Consider the following 24,598-nt stretch of genomic DNA (forward strand, 5'->3'; position numbering starts at 1 on the left):
GAGAACACATTAACATAGCACTGAACATAATATCTAGTTAATTGCAAGCGTAGCTGCGAAATACTTGGTGCAAATCTATATGCATGCCACAACTGTTTTACTGTGCAACAATGAAAAACCACAACTACCAAGGAAATTCTCTGTATAATTATGCGCTAGCAATAAACAAAAGCTACACTAAATACACAAACTACAAGAAAAAATCAGAAGATTCCAGTGAGGTATCCTAGGCTAAGGGTCGACAAATGAAACGTCCCCTTTGAACAATTATACAAGACTGTGCTTAAACTGACACACAATATTTTTAGCGCAACGCAATCTGACTATCAAAGATCCCTGCAAAAGAATGGCCCTGAGTAACATTAAACTATACCTTTCAGAAATCACTTACCTCACAAAAATCTTCATTACTCGAACTACTGCAATACAGCGAGCGCCACTACTGCCAGCTAAATAAAAGATTCAAACTACAGAAGGCACTAACTATTGATAGGGATAGTTAGCAAATGAAAGATATTACTAGAGAACAAACAATTTATTTACCTTAATAGTCATAATATATATAGCAGTTCATGACAAATTACAAAACTCCGCCATCTCTCTCCCCACATCCACCACTGCTGGCGGCTCACCTCCAACTGCGCAACGCTACGCGCTGTTCACATCCAGCTGCCGCTGCCCAACACTACAATGGCAGACAACAATGCAAACTAGCCACAGACTGCACACAGCACAGCCAGTGATTTTCGTACAGAGCGCTACGTAACGTTGCCAATAAGAAAACATAAACAGCCTATTTACAGAGTAGGTTTATTACAAAATGTTCACAATCTCTCTAACGTAGAATATAAGTTCTCCAAGATATCTTGATCAGGAAGTTAATGTACTGTTTAGTTTCCTTTCGAAAAGGTCGGAGACAGATTTAGTTGACGTCATGAAAACTTTTGGAAAAGGCAAAAGTCTGTCACTATCGCCATCTCACACTGTCAAATAAATGTCTAGAAATCTCTTTAGTGTATTTTCTTGAATTGTGAGGTTCATTCCAAATCAGCAACACTATTCATCTTTGGGAACTCTACAGTTCAAGACATCAAAGATGTAATCAACGGGTTCAGAAAAATTTCTTTCAATGTCTTTATGAAGAACATACGCCAAAGCCTAAGGTATTCGAAGTGAAAAAAAGGCGTGCGCTGGTCCAGTATCATATGAGTTCTTCTGTAATGCGGTGCGTTATCGTTAGATCACTTTCCTATGTTTAAAAAATTCCTATATAGCTTCCTCAGTTATTTAGGACCCATTAGGTAGCGTAATGAAAATTATCCTCAGTAATTTAGCAGATGTGATGCACTGAAGAAAACCTATGCATTCCTGGCATCGTCCGCTAGATACACAATATATCTTTTATCTGCATCCACACACAATTCCTTGCAAACCTTTGTACTTTATCCAGTCGTATCAGATGCTACATCTACAACATTTATTCCCGATTTCTCAACACCCTTAATGATACTATGAAGCAAAATACTAGTAATAATTGTAATGAAGTTATAATAAACTGGTTGCTTCCACAGCTTACACAGTCCACGGAATATGCAAACGTGAACGTTGGAGTGTGGACCAACTACTACTAAGTCCTCCGACGAATCGTAACACACGCGAACATCAACATTCATTTCCAAAAATGTCAAAACTTCCAGTCTCTCTCGTGTAATTAAATTGTTTGACTTAGCCTTCAATATACATAGGATTCATTCGACAGTACCCAGTCTCCAATTCTTTCGTCTAGTTTCGAAGTGATGGGCTGCACAGCAAAGACATTTTTCGCTTCCGCAAGTAACCATATGGTTTTGGCCATTGAGCTCTTGAAGTCAGTACACGCGCAATGTCCTATAAATTCCAATTCACCCTCTTGCTTTCGTTCAACAGACATCGTATTTGCTGCGATGTAAAACATTCTGGCAACACATTACTCAGACTTCTATGTAATTTGGTTTCTTCCTTTCGTGTCAGATGACCTTTTTGTCCGCTTTAACGAAATAAGACGGCGAAGAAAATTTGTTTTACTTCATAAGACTACATCACATCTCTTTGGTGTTTCTTTCTGTGCATTTAGTTTTATTAAAAGTTCAATCCAGCCCTCAGTTCCTTAATTTATAAATCTTAGTGTATCATTTCAATGAGTTTATGAGTGGATCGTTTGCTGTGGTCTGATTGTCTTTCTTTACTTTGGGTGACACAGTTTCTAAAGTTGTGAAAGGTCGTTTTTACCTAGTTATTGCTTCGCAATGTTGTGCACGACTTCCAGATCTCCAAGGAATGAATTTACTTTTATTACAACATTAATTTCTCATTATCAATCAAATAAATAGCAGGCTAAAGCTATAAGTACGAGTGACAGAAATCTCTGCTACAGCTTTCTTCGATAAAAAAGAAACATAAAATTTAGAATAGGCGACAGATTTCGATCTCTACCTGAACATAACAAATCAACCGAGCTACGCAGTCAGTGTTAAATATATTTTAATTGTTAAGGCCTTAGAGCAATACAGGAAATTTGAAAGTGAAATAGCTCAGTCGCAAGTAGTAATATATTCTTACACTGAAATAGGTAAATCATCTTGAGAATACAAAAAAAAAAAAAAAAAAATTGTCGGCTTATTCCACGAGCACTGAAGCTATAGTATATGGCAGCAAAAGCTAATGAACCAGAACACTATAATTTATTTCTCTGCTACACAATATAGCGAGTCTTTCTCTGTCATTTAGGAACCCAGTACCACATGAAAAAACCATTAATTTTATGTTTTACACTATTTTAATGTAACTTTCGCGACATTACTATTCTGAGTGATATCTTTCTGCGCCTATCTATGCTTTCTGTAATAGCTTTCCCATTCCAGTTCAGAATGCTTATGTTGGGGATTGTTGGGGGTAGCAGCTTCTTTCTTAATGGTGACCCTAGAAGTTCATATCTCAAATGTTGTTCATAGACTTCAGAGAGAAAGTGAACTGAACACACTCGTGCTGTTGTCATATTCACTTTGATCACATGTCTGCATCAAACTCCCCATTCATGTTGCAGATCATATCTCTGGGAAAACCATTTCTAGCAATATCAGTACCTTGTGACACAGCACCCCACTTTATGATCGACACGAAACGAGTTATTTGCCTTGGATGCACATAACGACTTCCGTGTTCTGCCAAATGCATAGCCATGAGAGTCATGACATCACAGTGATTAAGGGCATCTGGGAATTTTCTAATCACCAATAGCCTTAATGGTCTACCTTCGTTTCTTTATATACCTTGGTAGCACATAACATTTTCAATCACTGGAAAACAATATTGCCTGATGGCTAACTGTCTACTGAAGTCTAAATTCCAATGCATCAGTTAAGCAAACAGTATACATGAGTATCTTAATCGACATATATTAGAACTGGTTAATCCAATACCTAACACATAGTTCTAAAAAGTATTATAGTTCTTGAAAATGGTAATATGAGTGGTAAGAACATAAAAGTCCCAACAAACAGGCATCTTTCATCACATCCCCTTTATGAGTTTAGAAGATATGGAGCATACAACAGATTATACAATCAGAGGATATTCCAACTTTCATCATGATATCCTAATATACTGCCAAAGAAATAAAAAATAGTGATAAATGAGTAAACGTTATCTCTACAGCGAAGGACTGAATACACAGGACAGAAAATAGTAATGCCATATAGCTTACTGTGAACAATTATCTTTCGTGATCCCCAACTAGGTCTTGCAGAGCATATCAGATGGGTGATATTTATAATTAAAATAAGTTACCCATGAAGACCATAGCAACCCACGATATCACTAAGCAAAGTATGTTAACTAATCAGAATCATGGTCTGAAGAACATACCACCATCACAATATCAAAAAACAATATGTGTTAAATATTCAAAATCAAGTCCTTGCTGCATAACATTGACTATAGTCGTTATCAGCACATAAAACTCTAGGGAACCAAATGATATTGCAAAAGTTACCATATTTTAAAAAGGATTACTAAAAGATTAACTGTGAATGGCATAGTAATATATTAACTAAACGCTTGGAAACAGAAGAAAATAGTAAGATATTCAGCAAAAATAATTTACTGTTTAAATGACATTTAAGGATACTAATCATTATGACACAAAAATAGTAACTTGCTTGCCTATTTCAGAAAGAGAGGAACTTCGTTTTAGTCCATTAGACAAAAATTCCTTAGTCAACTGGCGCACCAGAAAGTACAAGGTAACTTTCTTCTGGGGCACTGATAAGAACATTCTTTCCAGTTCGTAGGGACCTGTTTCTTTAAATGTTTCTTCAGCTACTTGTGCAGTGAATGAAGTGTAGATAATAAGCAGGGACAGACACACAATTTGTGTTCTGATTCAGTAAAGCAGGTGGACACCCATCTACCCGGTAAATAACAGTTTGATGCAAGTTACATCCATACTACATCAAAGTTCCTCATGATGAGGCTAAATATCACACTCTGCGGTGTTGAATTTATATATCACAACCATTGGGAATGTGCTTTCCATGCAAGGATATACACTTATATCTGTCAGAGGTTCTCTGTAATCTCTGCAAGAATACAGATTGCAGCTACTTTCTGGTTACTCTGTCTGTGGATATATATGTCACGACTATCGGGAATGTGCTTTCCATGTAAGGGTATACACTTCTGTATGTCAGATGTCTGTAATCTCTGCAAGAATACTGATTGCGGCTACTTTCTGGTCACTCTATCTGTGTCCACAATGGATTACCCATGAGCCTGCATATTTCCTTGACTGTCATCTTAATTCCCACACACAATCTCTCTCTTCCTCTAATCTCTCTCTATTTCCTATTGGTACAGAAACAGACATAATGATTCACTGAAATTTATATGTACACTTTAACATTGTTATCATTAGCCCATACTTAATCTCTGCATAAGGCACACCTACTGCATACACAGCTACCTACCATATAGCTATCAATAAAAGCTTCCATGGGTTTACTACCTTATTTCAAATATTCCAGATAGCATGACATTAGCGTAGGTACTTCACAATAAAAATAAGGATTCAAATATTAATGTGCGTTCCTAACTTAAACAGGCTTTTTTAAATTCCTATAACTACACATTAAGCCATAGTTGATATCAGTAAATTATTTACATAAACATTTTATATATGTTCCACTAACTACTTTCATCACTAAGTACAACAACAGTCCCATTGACTTCAGACCACCTACAATAATGCTGTGAAACTCAGAAATGCTACTGGGCAATAAAAATGTCTATGCTAAGTTCTGTTAGAGACAATGGTCTTAAGTGACAAGTTTCTTCATATACATACACAAGTTTTCATTCCTTAAAACAGATGACACAAACTACCTCACTCAGGAACATAAACAATGAAAAATGAAACAGCAGATCAATCCTTCTGTAAGTAATGGACGGAAAGTTAGCATGAACTTCTCTTCACATGTCCTAACAGTTCCTAGAATGACGATGCATACTAAACAAAATACCTCAAACTAACTACACTGAAACATTTTTTCCCCTATTGCTCCCTCCAGCCGCTGTTGCACTTCCTCCTTCTCAGGATATACGTCACCTAAACATATTCATTCAAAAATTGATTAGAATACATGGCCAATCAAAATGCAACAACAGTTTTAGAATCAAGGCCAAGAGAATGTGGAACAGCTAGGCAAGGCTGTGGGACAACAACTTTAACCCTTTAGTTTACACACTTTATCGGAACAAGACTCAAAATTTTTCAATAAGGAAACGTTCCCGTTTTTTAAGCAATAGAATAACGAAGTTTAAAAACTTAGATGAGCAGCGTGGAGTGTAAACTACAAGCCTGGGCAAGGGCTTCGGAAAATATAACAATTACCCATATCTTAAAAGATGTGTTGACAACTTAAGAGAAAAGGAACAATTTAAGAGACTTTGCAAGAATGTGCTTTCAAATTCTTTAAGGTATTAAACTCAGTATGAGTCGAGCACGTTTATAAATAAACAAGCAACCAGAATTCTTTTTAGTACAGGTCTTAACCATTTAAGAAAAACAACCATTTAAGATATACCTCCAAAATATGCTTTCAAAGCAAGCTTCCAAATATCTATGATTTCTTTAAATCATTAAATGGAAGGCGAAAGACATTCCGGAGGACTGAACAGAAGGCCTCTAAAGTTTGTCTGACGAACCAGTTTCAGGCTCTGTCTGAGGCTGATACTGATCTTCGGCCTGACATGGCTGCTTGTTCTGTTCCAGAGGTTGCCCCTCAGTCTGCAAGATCCGGGCGGTCGCAGAGGGTGGGCTTACTGGTAGTTGGGAGGTCCAAAGTCAGGCACGTAATGGGGCCCCTTAGGGATATGGCAGCAAGAGAGGGGAAGAAAACCAATGTGCACTCCGTGTGCATACCGGGGGGAGTCATTCCAGATGTGGAAAGGGTCCTTCCGGATGCCATGAACGGTACAGGGTGCACCCATCTGCAGGTGGTCGCTCATGTCGGCACCAATGATGTGTGTCGCTATGGATCGGAGGAAATCCTCTCTGGCTTCTGGTGGCTATCTGATTTGGTGAAGACTGCCAGTCTCGCTAGTGGGATGAAAGCAGAGCTCACCATCAGCAGCATCGTCGACAGGACTGACTGCGGACCTTTGGTACAGAGCCGAGTGGAGGGTCTGAATCAGAGGCAGAGACGGTTCTGCGACCGTGTGGGCTGCAGATTCCTCGACTTGCACCATAGGGTGGTGGGGTTTCGGGTTCCGCTGGACAGGTCAGGAGTCGACTACACGCAACAAGCGGCTACACGGGTAGCAGGGGTTGTGTGGCGTGGGCTGGGCGGTTTTTTAGGTTAGATGGCCTTGGGCAAGTACAGAAAGGGCAACAGCCTCAACGGGTGCGGCGCAAAGTCAGGACATGCGGGGACCAAGCATCAATAGGTATTGTAATTGTAAACTGTCGAAGCTGCGTTGGTAAAGTACCGGAACTTCAAGCACTGATAGAAAGCACAGAAGCTGAAATCGTTATAGGTACAGGAAGCTGGCTGAAGCCAGAGATAAATTCTGCCGAAATTTTTACAAAGGTACAGACGGTGTTTAGAAAGGGTAGATTGCATGCAACCGGTGGTGGAGTGTTCGTCGCTGTTAGTAGTAGTTTATCCTGTAGTGAAGTAGAAGTGGATAGTTCCTGTGAATTATTATGGGTGGAGGTTACACTCAACAACCGAGCTAGGTTAATAATTGGCTCCTTTTACCGACCTCACGACTCAGCAGCATTAGTGGCAGAACAACTGAGAGAAAATTTGGAATACATTTCACATACATTTTCTCAGCATGTTATAGTCTTAGGTGCAGATTTCAATTTACCAGATATAGACTGGGACACTCAGATGTTTAGGACGGGTGGTAGGGACAGAGCATCGAGTGACATTATACTGAGTGCACTATCCGAAAATTATCTCGAGCAATTAAACAGAGAACCGACTCGTGGAGATAACATCTTAGACCTACTGATAACAAACAGACCCGAACTTTTCGACTCTGTATGTGCAGAACAGGGAATCAATGATCATAAGGCCGTTGCAGCATCCCTGAATATGGAAGTTAATAGGAATATAAAAAAAGGGAGGAAGGTTTATCTGTTTAGCAAGAGTAATAGATGGCAGATTTCAGACTACTTAACAGATCAAAACGAAAATTTCTGTTCCGACACTGACAATGTTGAGTGTTTATGGAAAAAGTTCAAGGCAATCGTAAAAAGCGTTTTAGACAGGTACGTGCCGAGTAAAACTGTGAGGGACGGGAAAAACCCACCGTGGTACAACAACAAAGTTAGGAAACTACTGCGAAAGCAAAGAGAGCTTCACTGCCAGTTTAAACGCAGCCAAAACCTCTCAGACAAACAGAAGCTAAACGATGTCAAAGTTAGCGTAAGGAGGGCTATGCGTGAAGCGTTCAGTGAATTCGAAAGTAACATTCTATGTACCGACTTGACAGAAAATCCTAGGAAGTTCTGATCTTACGTTAAATCAGTAAGTGGCTCGAAACAGCAAATCCAGACACTCCGGGATGATGATGGCATTGAAACAGAGGATGACACGCGTAAAGCTGAAATACTAAACACCTTTTTCCAAAGCTGTTTCACAGAGGAAGATCGCACTGCAGTTCCTTCTCTAAATCCTCGCACAAACGAAAAAATGGCTGACATCGAAATAAGTGTCCAAGGAATAGAAAAGCAACTGGAATCACTCAACAGATGAAAGTCCACTGGACCTGACGGGATACCAATTCGATTCTACACAGAGTACGCGAAAGAACTTGCCCCCCTTCTAACAGCCGTGTACCGCAAGTCTCTAGAGGAACGGAAGGGTCCAAATGATTGGCACAGGTAGTCCCAGTCTTCAAGAAGGGTCGTCGAGCTGTTGCGCAAAACTATAGACCTATATCTCTGACGTCGATCTGTTGTAGAATTTTAGAACATGTTTTTTGCTCGAGTATCATGTCGTTTTGGGAAACCCAGTGTAAGTAGGCTGTTTATGTTTTCTTGTTGGCAACGTTACGTAGCGCTCGGTATGAAAATCACTGGCTGTGATGTGTGCAGTCTGTAGCTAGTTTGCATTGTTGTCTGCCATTGTAGTGTTGGGCAGCGGCAGCTGGATGTGAACAGCGCATAGCGTTGCGCAGTTGGAGGTGAGCCGCCAGCAGTGGTGGATGTGGGGAGAGAGATGGCGGAGTTTTGAAATTTGCAATAATGGATATTATGAACTGCTATGTATATTATGCTTTTACAACACTATTAAGGTAAATACATTGTTTGTTCTCTATTAAAATATTTCATTTGCTAACTATGCCTATCAGTAGTTAGTGCCTTCCGTAGTTTGAATCTTTTATTTAGCTGGCAGTAGTGGCGCTCGCTGCATTGCAGTAGTTCGAGTAACGGAGATTTTTGGTGAGGTAAGTGATTTGTCAAAGGTATAGATTAATGTTAGTCAGGGCCATTCTTTTGTAGAGATTTTTGAAAGTCAGATTGCGTTGCGCTAAAAATATTGTGTGCCAGTTTAAGCACAGCCTTGTATATTTTTTCTAAGGGGAAGTTTCACCAGAATCTACTATGTAGGAATCAACATGGATTTCGGAAACAGCGATCGTGTGAGACCCAACTCGCTTTACGTGTTCATGAGACCCAGAAAATATTAGATACAGGCTCCCAGGTAGATGCTATTTTTCTTGACTTCCGTAAGGCGTTCGATACAGTTCCGCACTGTCGCCTGATAAACAAAGTAAGAGCCTACGGAATATCAGACCAGCTGTGTGGCTGGATTGAAGAGTTTTTAGCAAACAGAACACAGCATGTTGTTATCAATGGAGAGACGTCTACAGACGTTAAAGTAACCTCTGGCGTGCCACAGGGGAGTGTTATGGGACCATTGCTTTTCACAATATATATAAATGACCTAGTAGATAGTGTTGGAAGTTCCATGCGGCTTTTCGCGGATGATGCTGTAGTATACAGAGAAGTTGCAGCATTAGAAAATTGTAGCGAAATGCAGGAAGATGCGCAGCGGATAGGCACTTGGTGCAGGGAGTGGCAACTGACCCTTAACATAGACAAATGTAATGTATTGCGAATACATAGAAAGAAGGATCTTTTATTGTATGACTATATGATAGTGGAACAAACACTGGTAGCAGTTACTTCTGTAAAATATCTGGGAGTATGCGTGCGGAACGATTTGAAGTGGAATGATCATATAAAATTAATTGTTGGTAAGGCGGGTACCAGGTTGAGATTCATTGGGAGAGTCCTTAGAAAATGTAGTCAATCAACAAAGGAGGTGGCTTACAAAACACTCGTTCGACCTATACTTGAGTATTGCTCATCAGTGTGGGATCCCTACCAGATCGGGTTGACGGAGGAGATAGAGAAGATCCAAAGAAGAGCGGCGCGTTTCGTCACAGGGTTATTTGGTAACCGTGATAGCGTTACGAAGATGTTTAACAAACTCAAGTGGCAGACTCTGCAAGAGAGGCACTCTGCATCGCGGTGTAGCTTGCTCGCCAGGTTTCGAGAGGGTGCGTTTCTGGATGAGGTATTGAATATATTGCTTCCCCCTACTTATACCTCCCGAGGAGATCACGAATGTAAAATTAGAGAGATTAGAGCGCGCACGGAGGCTTTCAGACAGTCGTTCTTCCCGCGAACCATACGCGACTGGAACAGGAGAGGGAGGTAATGACAGTGGCACGTAAAGTGCCCTCCGCCACACACCGTTGAGTGGCTTGCCGAGTATAAATGTAGATGTAGATGTAGAACTGACATTCCACTGTTGAAGTGACTGTATGGGCTCGTCCTGAAAGCCAATAAACTGAAACAAAGAACTAACAACACACTTTCATCTACCTGAACTGACATAAGTCACGTGTAACATATGTAAAAAGAATATTAGTTAACCAGAGAAGATTTGAAATAGCAGCATATTTTTTCTCTGGATGTCCAGACAGTGAAATAGTTCCGATTACGAGAAAAAAGTAAATGTGCACAATTGTTTTAGATATCTCTGACCGCACATTTACGATGAAGAGGACAAAATATGTTTACCTGTGCTAAATGATGAGTGCCATTTCCTGCAAGAATGGCGTGTTCAACAGTTGTAATGCTAGTGGTACGGTTCTTTAGTTTTATCTACAACATTTTGCTGAAACATTGCCTAGAAGTTGGTACACGGTCCAGCTCCTCACCCCACCACAGCTAATGAAGTTCAGTGATATTGTCCTTGATACACTTCGTGGATTGTCTTCCTAATACTTCAGTAAAATAAATACCAATGTAGCGAAGTACAGCCAATGCAATCCTGGATTTCATGCAACACCCAGAAGACTCAAGTACTTTGTGGGCCATGAACCGACGTCAACATGTGAGTCTACTAGCGCAGTTGGGTTGCCAAACAAAAGACAAAAAAATTGTTGTATTGTTAAATTTTAAAACTTTTGCTCAAACTTCTGAATGACGTAATTGCATTCCAACACCAATACAGTATAAGAAAAATTTATAATTTTAAGTTTTTTAATTTAATGTTATTTGACCAATTATATGTTTGTTCCAGCTACTGTCTTGCTGTGAACGCGGCAGCAAAAATCAATTTTCAATATTTCACGTAATTAAAGGCTGATTTCAAAAAATTCCGATATGTCATCATAATCTAATCTTTAAGAGTTAAAACCATATTAAAAATTTAACTCAATAAGACAAGTAGTACAGTTAGAAATTGTGTTTTTGTCTTGAGGCAGTGTAAATGATAGTACACAAATACGAGCGCTTTTTTCAATCAGTATATGATGTGAAAGCACATAACAACTCCCAACAAACCTTACAGACAATTTAAAACCTTCACGAAACGTTTTATCTCTGACATCCCTCACAAAATATTGAAAAGAGAAAATTTTATCACGTATATTTTCGCTGTTCATGCAGTAAAACTTTGATATCAGACATGACGTTCTTATCTATTACTTTTTTACTACTAACTCTATTTGCAACCCATCTTGCCGCCAGTATCTACATATAACACTGAGTATACTAGCAAACTTATATCATTGTGTGACATATAATTCTGGACATATGACTTCACAAACACTAAGATACATGAAAAACTTGCTTTTGCTAAACATGGAGCGCAAATTTCATAGACTATATTCATCCAGTATTTCGTAGTGAGAACACTTAGCAACTTCCAACAATTTTCAAGCATAGTTACAACCTCTTCTAAACTTTTTCGCGCTTGCATTAAACATATTAACTCATTTGTAAAGTAATCAGACACCTGAAGCTGATTTATACATCGGAGATCGATTCTTTAAAGGACTGAGTGTTTACTTGGAAATATTGTTGGGAAACACTGTTTGAATTAGTTTTTCAGTTAGGCACATTGTCTCTCAAACACCTACTACAACATCATTCACTATTGTGTGAGACCATAGACTTGCCTGTAGAATATTTAGTGTAATGTGAAACGAGCCTTTCAGTGTCAATGGAATTTATGTTAATTTTTATTGTCTCACTTAGGTATTCAGTAAATTAGATAAAGTTCACCACAAAAGCGTTCGTCTACGGTTCCTGCTGTATCATCTTGACTAACAGACTTGGTTTATGTTTCAACTGCTGATTGTGGATTGAATATAAAATGACTTCAGCAATAGTCCTTCATATGTTTTCTGTCGTCAATGGGGGCAGCGCAGTAGCCATTTGAACGTTGCTTAAAATTGCAAAGATTTTATTGAGAAACTATTTTTCTCTTTATTGATGTATCTATTGAACCTGTGTGTATGATTCATAGTGATGTCAGCCAACTCATTATATCGCTGGGTTGTGTCCATGTCTCCGCAATTGTTTTAGAAGTTAGTCTGTCTTCTGTCATTCCTCTTCTGGGTGGCGATGATCTAATGAGTGGTACAAATTTTAGTTGCTCCTATGCTTGCGTTGTACTGTATGAACAAAAAGACATTGATTGTCGATTCAGGGCTTGAGTTTTGAATATATTTATATGTTCAAACAACGCAACACCGAGTCGTTATAAACAAAAGCAGAAAGGTAGTGCTGAAATCTTATTGTTTCTATTTCACTACTACAATCCATTGTCAAACTAACTTATGTTTAACGAATTGTTGATGGTAAACAACAGCCATTGACAAACTTGTTTTACATTACATTATTTAACAACGACAGTTACCGGTTTCGAATGTCTTACAATCCATCACCAGACGAGTTTTTCATGCATTCATAAAACAAATGTTACATTGTTTTCATAAAAGCATGAAAAAACCGTCTGATGATGAAATGTGAAACATTCGAAACTGGTAACGTTCCTTTTTGAATAAAGTACCCTAAAACCAGTTTGTGGCTGGTTGCTGCATACCATCAGTAATTTATTTCGTATAGCAGCTAAGGTCTCCAACCATGCCTTTATTTGACAAAACTGGGAGGATCTATAGTAGTTAAGCATCCTTTTGTGATGTCGAGATAATAACCTAAGGATGGCTGCTGCTGCTGGGAGAGTTATATTCTTTAGTTATCCTTCTATGTGAACAGAATTAAATCAAATTGCCCTGATGAACTGTAACTGGAGAATAGACACGAGAATTATTGGTCATCCTAAAAGACTGAAAAAGAAGTTTTTTCTGGATATAACTATGAAAGCATGTTCTTTTAGCTATAATAAGTGAAATAAGGAAATTAAAACGCAACACTGTTCTAGAGAATCCAGCAGTATCATCTACTGTTTGTAAAAACAAGAAGATTAAAGAGGCTGTAGTTCAATAGTGGAAGATTTTAAGAGGTTTGTTGTTCCTGGTGCGAAATGGATATGTTAAAGTTACATGTAGTGGGAAACAGTGACGTTCTGCTCCAGGATGAATAGGATTTCTTATCAGGTGAGTACAGGGTCTTAAATACAACCTCAAATAGGGGTAATACAGGAATAGGTCTAATACCAACTAAGAAAAAAGAACTGCAAGTAAGTTACTATGAAAAGCACAGTGAATGCATTATTATAGTCAAGATAGACACAAACCCAAACACCCACTACAGGAGCACGGGTTTGTATGACAAATAGGTCCGTAGACGAGGATAATTTGGAAAGTATATATTGCGAGATAAAAGAAATTATCCATATGGTATGGGGCACGAAAATATAGATATGACGGAGAACAGAGACACGATAGTAGGAAAAGGAAGAGAAGGAAAATACTCGTAAGTAGGGGAATATTAACTGATAAAAAGGAATGAAAGAGGAAGCTGCCCGGTAGAATTTCGTCCAGGATATAATTTAATCACCGCCAGCAATTTGCTTAAGAAAGATGAAATGTGGTTTTATATGTAGAAGAGACCTGTAGACACTGGGAGATTTCATATTGATGATATAATGGACACGCAGAGACTTAGAAACAAGATCTTAGACTGCAAGAAATTCCTAGGGGCAGATTTGGACTCTGACCGTAATTTACTAATTGCAAACTGTAGATTAAAACTGACGAAATCCCGAAAAGTGTAGGAAATATACGGTTTGGGACTTGGATGAGTTGATAGAACGATAGGTTATTAAGGGTTACACACAGGGACCATTAGGAAACGATTAAATGAAACCTTGGAAATAAATTCATTAGAAAACGAACGGGTAGCTTTGAGAGGTGAAACAGTGATGGCAAGAGAGGATAAAATGGATAAAATCCTTGGATATCGCAGGAGATATTCAAATTAATTGACGGAAGGAGAAAATATTAAAGGCAGCAAATGAAGCAGGCGAAAGGGAATACAGACGTTTAAAATGAGACTGGCAGAAGGTGCGATGTATGAAAGCAGAAAACGACAAAGGACAAATACAGTTCGGTAGAAGCACGTATAACTGCATGAAAGATATTTACAGCTAGTGGGAAAGTTAAAGAGATTTTTGGAGAAAAGACAAGCAGCAGTATGAATATCGAGATGGATAAATGGTACTAAAGAAAGATGGGAAAGCTGAAAGGTGGAAGTACTATGTAGAAGGGCTACATAAGGGAAATTAACTTGATGGTAATATCACAGAAATCGGTGGGGAAGCAGATGAAGGTGACAGGGATGTTGTGATAGTGAATTTGACAGAGCTCTGAAAGACCTAATACAAAACAAAGCCACTAGAGTAGACGACATTCCTTCAGAACTACTAATAACCTAGGGAGAGCCAGTTATGTCAAAACTAGTGTGCCTGACGTGAAAGATGTATGAGACAGGCGGAGTACCCCCAGTTATCAACAGGATTGTAAAACTCTAATTACAAAGAAATCAAATGCAGGCAGGTGTGGATATAGCCGAATTATCAGTTTAGAAGTCATGGTAGCAAAATAATGATTCGAATTATTTACAGACGAATGGAAAGAGTGCTAGAAGCCGACCTCGAGGATGATGAGTTTGAGTTCCAGAGGAATTTACGTACACCTTTGGCAATGATGATTCAACGGTTAATGTTAGGAAATTGGCTAAGGAAATATAAATCAACGTTTGTGGCATTTATAGACATAGAGAAAGATTTTGACAATGTTGACTGGAATACACTCTTCAGAATTCTGAATGCAGCAGGTGTAATATACAGGGAACGAAGGTTTATATACAAGTTGTCTAGAAACTAGACAGCTGTTATAAGAGTCTAGCGGCCTGAAAGGCAAGCAGTGATTGAGATGGGGGTGGGGAGGGACTGTAGCCAAACCCCTGTGTTACTCAATCTGTACACTGAACAAGTAGTAACGTAATGCAAAGAAAAATTTACAAACTGCATTGGAGTTCAGGGACAAGGAAAAAAAGTCCGAAATTTTGAAGCTACATTGTAATTTTATTAGAGACCGCAAGCGACTTACACGAGAGTTGACTATTCGGACAGTGTCTTGAAAGGAGGTTGTAAGATGAACATTGTAAGTTGCAATGTATTCGAATCAATTCAGGCGATGCTGACGTAATTAGATAAGAAAACGAGACAGAAAAAGTAATAGGTGAGTTTCGCTCTTTGGCCAGCAGAACAACTAATGGTGGCCAAAGCAAAGAATATTTAAAATGTCGATTGGCACTGGCAAGGAAAGTATTTGTGAAGAAGGACACTGTTTAACATCGAATATAAATTTACGTTTTACCAAGTCGTTTCGGGAGGTATTAGTCTGGAGCACAGCCTTGCGCAGAAGCGAAACGAGTACGACAAAAAGTTCAAACAAAATGAGAATAGATATTTCTGAAATGTGGTGCTACAGAAGAATGTCTAAGAGCAGACGGGTAGAAGTTTTCCAGCGACACTGTAATTTTATTAGAGACCGCATGCGACTTGCACGACCAGTTGATTATTCGAACAGTGTCTTGAAAGGAGGTTGTAAGATGATCATTGTCAATTGCAACGTATTCGAATCAAATCAGGCGATGTTGACGTAATTAGATAAGAAAACGAGACAAAATGATAATAGATACTTCTGAGATGTGGTGCTACAGAAGAATGTCGAAGTTAGATGGGTAAATTATGACAATAATTTGCTCTATACACACCAGATCATTTATTCTTCACCAATCCTGGAATTAAATTTTTAAGCTCCATCACCTAATAACCTCGTTCTTCTAGCATTCGGTCTCCACAATGCTCCATGATCATCATGCAGCTCTTGTCAGCTGTCACGCTCAAACTTTGTACTCGCCGATATACACTGAAGCCCCAAACAAACTGGTATAGGCATGCGTATTCAAACACAGAGATATATAAACAGGCAGAACACGGCGCTGTGGTCGGCAACACCTGTATAAGATAACACTCGTCTGGCGCAGTTGTTAGATCGGTTACTGCTGCTACAATGGCAGGTTATCAAGATGTAAGCGTGTTTCAACGTGGTATTATAGTCTACACACGACGCGATGGGACACAGCAACTCCGAGGTAGCGATGGACTGGGGATTTTCCCGTACGACCGTTTCACGAGTGTACCGTGAATATCAGAAATACGGTAAAATATCAAATCTCCGACATCGCTGCGGCCAGAAAAAGATCCTGCAAGAACGGGACCACCGGCGACTGAAGAGAATCGTTCAACGTGACATAAGTGCGACCCTTCGGAGAATTGCTGCAGATTTCAATGCTGGGACATTAAGAAGTGTCAGCGTGCGAACCATTCAACGAAACATCATCGATATGGGATTTCTGGGCCGAAGTTCCACTCGTGTAACATTGATGACTGCACGACGCTAAGCTTTACTACTCGCCTGGGCCCGTCAACACCGACACTGGAGTGTTGAGCAATGGAAACATGTTGCCTGGTCGGAAGAGTCTCGTTTTAATTTGTATCGAGCGGATGGACGTGTAAGGGTCGCCAGACACAAAGACGCTCCCTGGGAACAGAGGAATCCTTCCCTGCAACCAGGAAGGCAACAAAAGTACAACAGGCAGGTGCAATCACAGCGCAAGTTCTCATGACAGTAGCAGACATAGATTTGGTAGAAGGTGTAGCCTTTATTCATAGTAGAAATAGTTCTTTTAATTACTATAATTAATAGTGGAAATACACTCCTGGAAATGGAAAAAAGAACACATTGACACCGGTGTGTCAGACCCACCATACTTGCTCCGGACACTGCGAGAGGGCTGTACAAGCAATGATCACACGCACGGCACAGCGGACACACCACGAACCGCGGTGTTGGCCGTCGAATGGCGCTAGCTGCGCAGCATTTGTGCACCGCCGCCGTCAGTGTCAGCCAGTTTGCCGTGGCATACGGAGCTCCATCGCAGTCTTTAACACTGGTAGCATGCCGCGACAGCGTGGACGTGAACCGTATGTGCAGTTGACGGACTTTGAGCGAGGGCGTATAGTGGGCATGCGGGAGGCCGGGTGGACGTACCGCCGAATTGCTCAACACGTGGGGCGTGAGGTCTCCACAGTACATCGATGTTGTCGCCAGTGGTCGGCGGAAGGTGCACGTGCCCGTCGACCTGGGACCGGACCGCAGCGACGCACGGATGCACGCCAAGACCGTAGGATCCTACGCAGTGCCGTAGGGGACCGCACCGCCACTTCCCAGCAAATTAGGGACACTGTTGCTCCTGGGGTATCGGCGAGGACCATTCGCAACCGTCTCCATGAAGCTGGGCTACGGTCCCGCACACCGTTAGGCCGTCTTCCGCTCACGCCCCAACATCGTGCAGCCCGCCTCCAGTGGTGTCGCGACAGGCGTGAATGGAGGGACGAATGGAGACGTGTCGTCTTCAGCGATGAGAGTCGCTTCTGCCTTGGTGCCAATGATGGTCGTATGCGTGTTTGGCGCCGTGCAGGTGAGCGCCACAATCAGGACTGCATACGACCGAGGCACACAGGGCCAACACCTGGCATCATGGTGTGGGGAGCGATCTCCTACACTGGCCGTACACCACTGGTGATCGTCGAGGGGACACTGAATAGTGCACGGTACATCCAAACCGTCATCGAACCCATCGTTCTACCATTCCTAGACCGGCAAGGGAACTTGCTGTTCCAACAGGACAATGAACGTCCGCATGTATCCCGTGCCACCCAACGTGCTCTAGAAGGTGTAAGTCAACTACCCTGGCCAGCAAGATCTCCGGATCTGTCCCCCATTGAGCATGTTTGGGACTGGATGAAGCGTCGTCTCACGCGGTCTGCACGTCCAGCACGAACGCTGGTCCAACTGAGGCGCCAGGTGGAAATGGCATGGCAAGCCGTTCCACAGGACTACATCCAGCATCTCTACGATCGTCTCCATGGGAGAATAGCAGCCTGCATTGCTGCGAAAGGTGGATATACACTGTACTAGTGCCGACATTGTGCATGCTCTGTTGCCTGTGTCTATGTGCCTGTGGTTCTGTCAGTGTGATCATGTGATGTATCTGACCCCAGGAATGTGTCAATAAAGTTTCCCCTTCCTGGGACAATGAATTCACGGTGTTCTTATTTCAATTTCCAGGAGTGTAGTTACAGTGATGAAAAGTAGTATTAGTAGGACAGCATTAAGTATTAGTGTCTACTGCATGACTGCTGTAATAATCAGTGTACCCCACCATCAAATTGTAGGTAACAGCCTACAATGGAATGGAGTAAATAAATAAATATCGACATCAGTATTGTTCAAGGTTGGGTTATTAGTGCTCATAATGAAGGAAACGTGGGGCTGACCTCATGGAGTGTTACAGAGCTTCATCTGTTCTCAAAACTTAAAGAACACTTTCGAGGACTTCACTTTGATAGCGATGAAGCAGTACAAAGAAAGATGAGATTGAAGCTCCATCAACCAAGTCAAATATTCTACACTGACAGTATCAACAAAGTGATATCCCGCCGGGAAAAATGTGTTCGTCGCCAGCGTGATTATGTTGAGAAATAAATATGTGGATATGAAGAGTAAAGATGCAGAATGTTAATAAAAAAATTTTATCTAAAGAAGTTCGCGAATGTTCACATAAAAAGTGGAAGGCGTTACTTTCCAGCACGTCCTCGTACTGATAGATCGTCGTGGCTCAACGTGGCTCGTGAGCGGATAAACTCTTCGTTGAGCGCCCCTAAGCCACACATATGAGACGTCACTAGTGGTAAAAATTCTAGACTATTCAAACTAGCGGTGTGCGCTTTCGCACGATATGGGTACGACATTCGGTTGTTTGACGACATCAAACCTTTTGATGCTCCGTTTGGGTAAATGCGGCCGTACAAGCAACTTCATTTTCAGAATATTATTTACTGATTCCTTAGGTTGCGGAGTCCTCAAATATGAAATACTTACCATTATTTTATAACTGCGAAACAAGACTGCTACGTCCAGCACGTTGGCTCAATTGCGCATACCTCTGACTCACCTTGTCTATTTAAGCTGTGCGTCTCAATTCTGCCTAGCAACGTGTGTCTGTTCCAAATTCACGCAGCATTCAGTAAGTGATTAAATATTTTCCTACATTCAGTAAGAAATTAAATATTTTCCTATTATCTTCGACATAGCTTCGCTCTGCGTACATAAGAGGTATTTTCCTTGGGCTAAACAGCAAACCAGTATTTCTGTCATCCTGGAAACATTATCACAGCTTTGTTTGCATCTCAACTGCTAAGTTTACCCCACTCATCGCTCTTCCTCAGTCCCGTCAACGGCTTTCCTAAACTGGTCTTTTCTGTACTGCTCTCATGCTTTTCTCTTAGTGAACCATCTGCGTGAATGACAATATTCTTCAGGATAAAATGAATGTTTATTGGATTGATGGAATTGCCAAACAATGAATAATATCACAACTAATCAAAATAATGCTGAAAATTGCACTCAGTAATTCAAGCGTGTAATCTGTGAACATTATTCTGAGAGGGGAGAACTGAACTACAGGGCTGCCCAAGGCTCAAACTTAGGTACGCTATGGTTTCTCATAAGTGTAAACATTCTCCCGTCTAATATATAAGAAGTAGAATTAGTTCTTTTTTTTTTTTTGCAGGCGGCAGTGATATTGTAATGAATCCAAGCTTATATACAGAAACAGAAGAAACGGTAAACAATGTTCTTAAAAGTACGCATGTCACTGACTGGCTTACAGCGAACAGTCAAACCCTCAGTGTTAAGATTCCTAAGTGTCCATACTGATGAGAATTTAAACTGGAGTAAGCAAATTTTGGAACTCTTAAAACAACTTGGTTCAGCCACTCTTGCACATAGAATCATTGCAAACCTTGGGTAGCGACAAATCTGTAAGCTGACATATTTGCCATGTTTTCATTTTGTAATGTCCTATGGATTAATCTTCTGAGGTAACTCAGGTTTAAGAAAGAAACTCTTCGTTGCCCAAAAACGGGCAGTAAGAATAATATGTGGTGCTCACTCGCGATCACCTAGTAATTATCTATTTAGCAAGTTGGGCATTCTGACTTCCGCTCACAATATATTTAGTTCCTTGTGAAGTTTGTTGTAAATAATCCACTACGTTTCAAAAGTAACAATGATGTACATAATTACGGTACCAGAAGGAAAAATGATATTCATTACTCCACACTTAGTTGGTCTTTAGCACAAAACGGGGTACACAATGTTGCAACTAAAATTTTTGATAACTTATGACACACAGCAACATAAAATTTCAAAACACACCGAAATTGTTCATTCATGATAACTTCTTTTATTCCATAGAAGAGCTTATATGACTGCAATGTGTAAAACGTGATGGATAGGAATTAGTAACTCACATCCACGTATTTTTTAAAACACTTTTATGAAAGTTCAGCATGTAGCCATATACAAATTAATCTGTGATGTGAATGTAAACTAACTCATTCCACATCATTACGATTTATCATGCACATGATCCATAGAACATGAAACAAACAAACTAGTTATTGATATAAACAGTGATCTCTATATAAAGCGGTAGTGTCTCTCGTAATATCTCGGATAAACGTTGGAGCAGCTGTTTTGGACTTCAGTCTGCATGTGAAAATGTCGAGAGAGTAAGCTGATGTATATTTTGGGAATTATGTGTATTCCCACTGGTTGGACATTAAGTACCTTCTTAACTTGTATTGTTCATGAGTCTACAACATTTATTATAAACATTCGGTTCCCGTTAATACAGATTATGATATTATTTACATATGGTTCTACATGTGGGCTACTGGATTGATTTGTGTATCACACCTGTTGCAACACGTTGCAAAGTGGTTATCTGAATGAAAATACTATAGGCTATATCATATTGATAAATCTGTCATTTGGTGTGTTTTTATACAGATCTTATACATGCCCCAGTTAATCGAATTTTTCAACTTTTGTGGTCTTGAACTGATGTGTCTGTGAGATGTAGGGTGTTCTGAAGTGGGAACATTGCTGTTGGTCAGCTGTCACCGTGATATGTGCCCAGCGAACAGTATTTTGCTGGATAAGGCGCACTCAATATAACAGACGTGTACCACAGTAAACTATAGCTCACAATCTATAGGACAGTTTCACTAAATTATTTAAAACTTCGTTCGCCATATGGTACATATGGAAATTAATTTCCATGTCATGGATCTACTGATGCAGTAAGCTTTATGTAATTTTAACCATTCTGTCACAATCCATTTATTGACAGTTTTAGAAAACCGATTCCTTTGTTTCATCATTCACTTTTCTGCACTCTTACTTGATATCTGCGCAAAGTCATTAACAAGTGATTCAGAAACCAGAAATGCATCTACCCTTAGCAGCCTTAGGACCCATATGTCAGTCGAGACTGATACGTTCTGGAACCTGTTCTCTTCAGAACACACCTCACAGTTAATTGCTTCGAAAGTTCTCAGTCCACTACCTCGTGACAAATACTTTGATCTTCTTCGGTGATATCACGTGTAGGTAATTTGTTTTTCCAATTCAGACACTAAATATCGGCAAGTAATCGTCTCCTCCTTTGCGAATCTTCGTGTGTAATTTACTTAACTGACGAAAAAGAGACTGACGAAAAAGAGGTGGAGTGTGAAAGTAGCAATCTGAACATAGTTATTACATATACTTACAAATTGGTCAATAATTTCTTATTATACGTGTCCTGTAGTGCCGGTAATTACCATTCTGCTCCTCGGTTACATGGCGGTGTAATAGAGATCTGCATTCATTTACTGCTTACAATTTTTTACAGTTTCGATATCCAGCATTAAAACCCTCCTTAAAATGTTGCTACGTTGTCAGGTGAGAAATTCTAGCATTCGTTATTTGTTTTTGTATTTGAATTTCTATGTTATATATTTATATTTATATGTTATATATTTATGTTATGTATATCGCGTCTACCTACCGAGAAATAATACTTATCTCCCTCCATCATTGCAAGCACATGATTATTGACACTAATTTGATCGCTACAAACTGAGATTAATTTCATCGCTATAACGAAACAAAAACTGAGTATTGATAGTTACTTCACAGCGCGAGTTCAGCTGATTTAGTTCTTCAGTCTACATGTTCCAATCGTTGAAGTTTAAAATAACATAAATACCAGGACGGGAATAGCTTTCCCTTAACGTGATCAATCGTATTGTATAATTCCCTAAACGTAGTGATCAGAGTGCGGATTCGACTTACTACTATACTGCAGCTCACCAGCAAACATCATTCACTGTACATCAACTAGATTGGCAATACCTTACATAGAGAACAGTATTTCATTTTTTTTCTAAACAAACCTGGTATATCACGTCCTTCCACAACATGGATAAGAATCCATAAGAGTATTCCGCCATCTTTTTTTTTTCACAACCTCAATGTTTTCTGAATGGGTAATTTACTAATGTGACTGATTTACAAATGATTTATTAGTAACACATCATTCATTATTGTATCATTTGCTAGTACAGAAACAAACTTCAATTATGGACTACTGAGTTAAGAATTAGGGTTTTTCCCAGACGTGGTAACCATAGGATAGAGATAAGGAAAATAGGGATCCAAATTAACAAATTTCAATACTTTTATAGCTGAACTATTTTAATAGATCCAAGAGAGTACAGAGGTACATGCAAATATTTTGAAACACATATACACATATATCCACACATCCACTTATCGTCTGCACTGCCCCTCCCCACGTCTACACACATCGGCGCCTACATAATTAGCAACAGACTTTTCATTTCCCTCCAGCAAGGAGATCGTTGTCACCGCTGAAGTTCTTGTCTCTGTATATGCAGGACAAGGTACTCAAGTGCAGATCGATGGTGACTGTAACCAGAATTTAAATCTTCAGTAGATGCTCTAAGAACGACGCGACAGTGAGGCGCAAGTCTTCCTCAGAACGTAGATGACCAGGAAAATGAGCAGTGCGACCAGGGTAGGCAAGTACGGGCTCCTCTGCAGACCCTCCAGCAGCGGGTGCCTTCTGGAAGCCGCGCCGCCGCCCCCAACTGCCGCCACCGCCGCCCGCCGCCTCCACGCCTCCGAAACCCTGGGGTGTTTGAGGAGCTCCGCCCTCAGCATTGACATGTGCCTTGCTTGCCAGCTCCGCCTACGCCGCTGGTGTGGGCGCCACACACGCGCAGGCTGCTCCTCCCACCTGTGGGGCAGAAACACGCAGATCAGCGAAGGCCCTCGCAAAAATAGACTGCAGTTTTTTTTAACCCTTTCGGAAAGTGTCCCCACTCGCCACACAGACGCCCAGGAGACAACAGTTAACAGTTCTCCGAACCCAGAACCTGTAGCACTTTACTGCCGCTTTTTCCAGGAGGCCTTGCGATTTTCTAAGCCCTTCGGGTGGGTGTTGCTTTAATTTCCTCGAGAAGCTTCTACAACATTTTTGTAAGAACTGCTCGGGGTTGGTCAGTAGTTTCATGTCTAGAAAGAGTGGGAGGAAATCAGGTTGGATGAGTCGAGAGCTCAAATCAGTGCACCGACGTTTGCTAATATTGAGGCAGAAGGTGTCAAGGACCCTCTGGTGGGTGTCCAGCCTCACCCATTGCTGGAGAGTGTATTATTTCTTCGAGACATTGCTGGCAAAGCGTCCAGTGATGATTTGCAAACATAGTCTGGGACAGTGCCGATTGTGCAACATGGAGGAGAATCATTTTGTTTCTCTGTAAGCAAAGGGACAAATCTGTGCTTCTCTGTGGAGCTTTAGGCATTCCGAGGTGCTCACTTATGACTGCACACTTGCGCCTAGCGTCTATTCTTGGCAAGTGTGTAAACAGATTGTCTTGATTCGTGAACGGCCCTGTACTTGATTCAATTGGAATACAGGAGTTTTCGGATGCGAATAGATGTCCTATGTTTAATTAAGTTCACATCTGCAGATGACACATCGTTTTCACAGCATTCTGAAGATCTATGTGGATGAAGAGCGCTCCACTCGACTGTTTATGATGATGTACACAGCACGGCTTGAGAAATAAGAAACTGTAAGAATTAATTTATTAATCAGTTCCACGACATTGTTCTCTGAGCTCTCTGTTGTCAGTGTCAGTGAGGTCGGAGGATTTTACTAGCAAAGAGACCAGATAGTATGAACCTTTTTAAGTGTTCCTGTCGGCCAAATGGGGTACGGGGAAGCGCATTTTCTGCA

Source organism: Schistocerca cancellata, chromosome 1 (genome assembly GCF_023864275.1).
Source record: "Schistocerca cancellata isolate TAMUIC-IGC-003103 chromosome 1, iqSchCanc2.1, whole genome shotgun sequence".
Taxonomy (NCBI): Eukaryota; Metazoa; Arthropoda; class Insecta; order Orthoptera; family Acrididae; genus Schistocerca; species Schistocerca cancellata.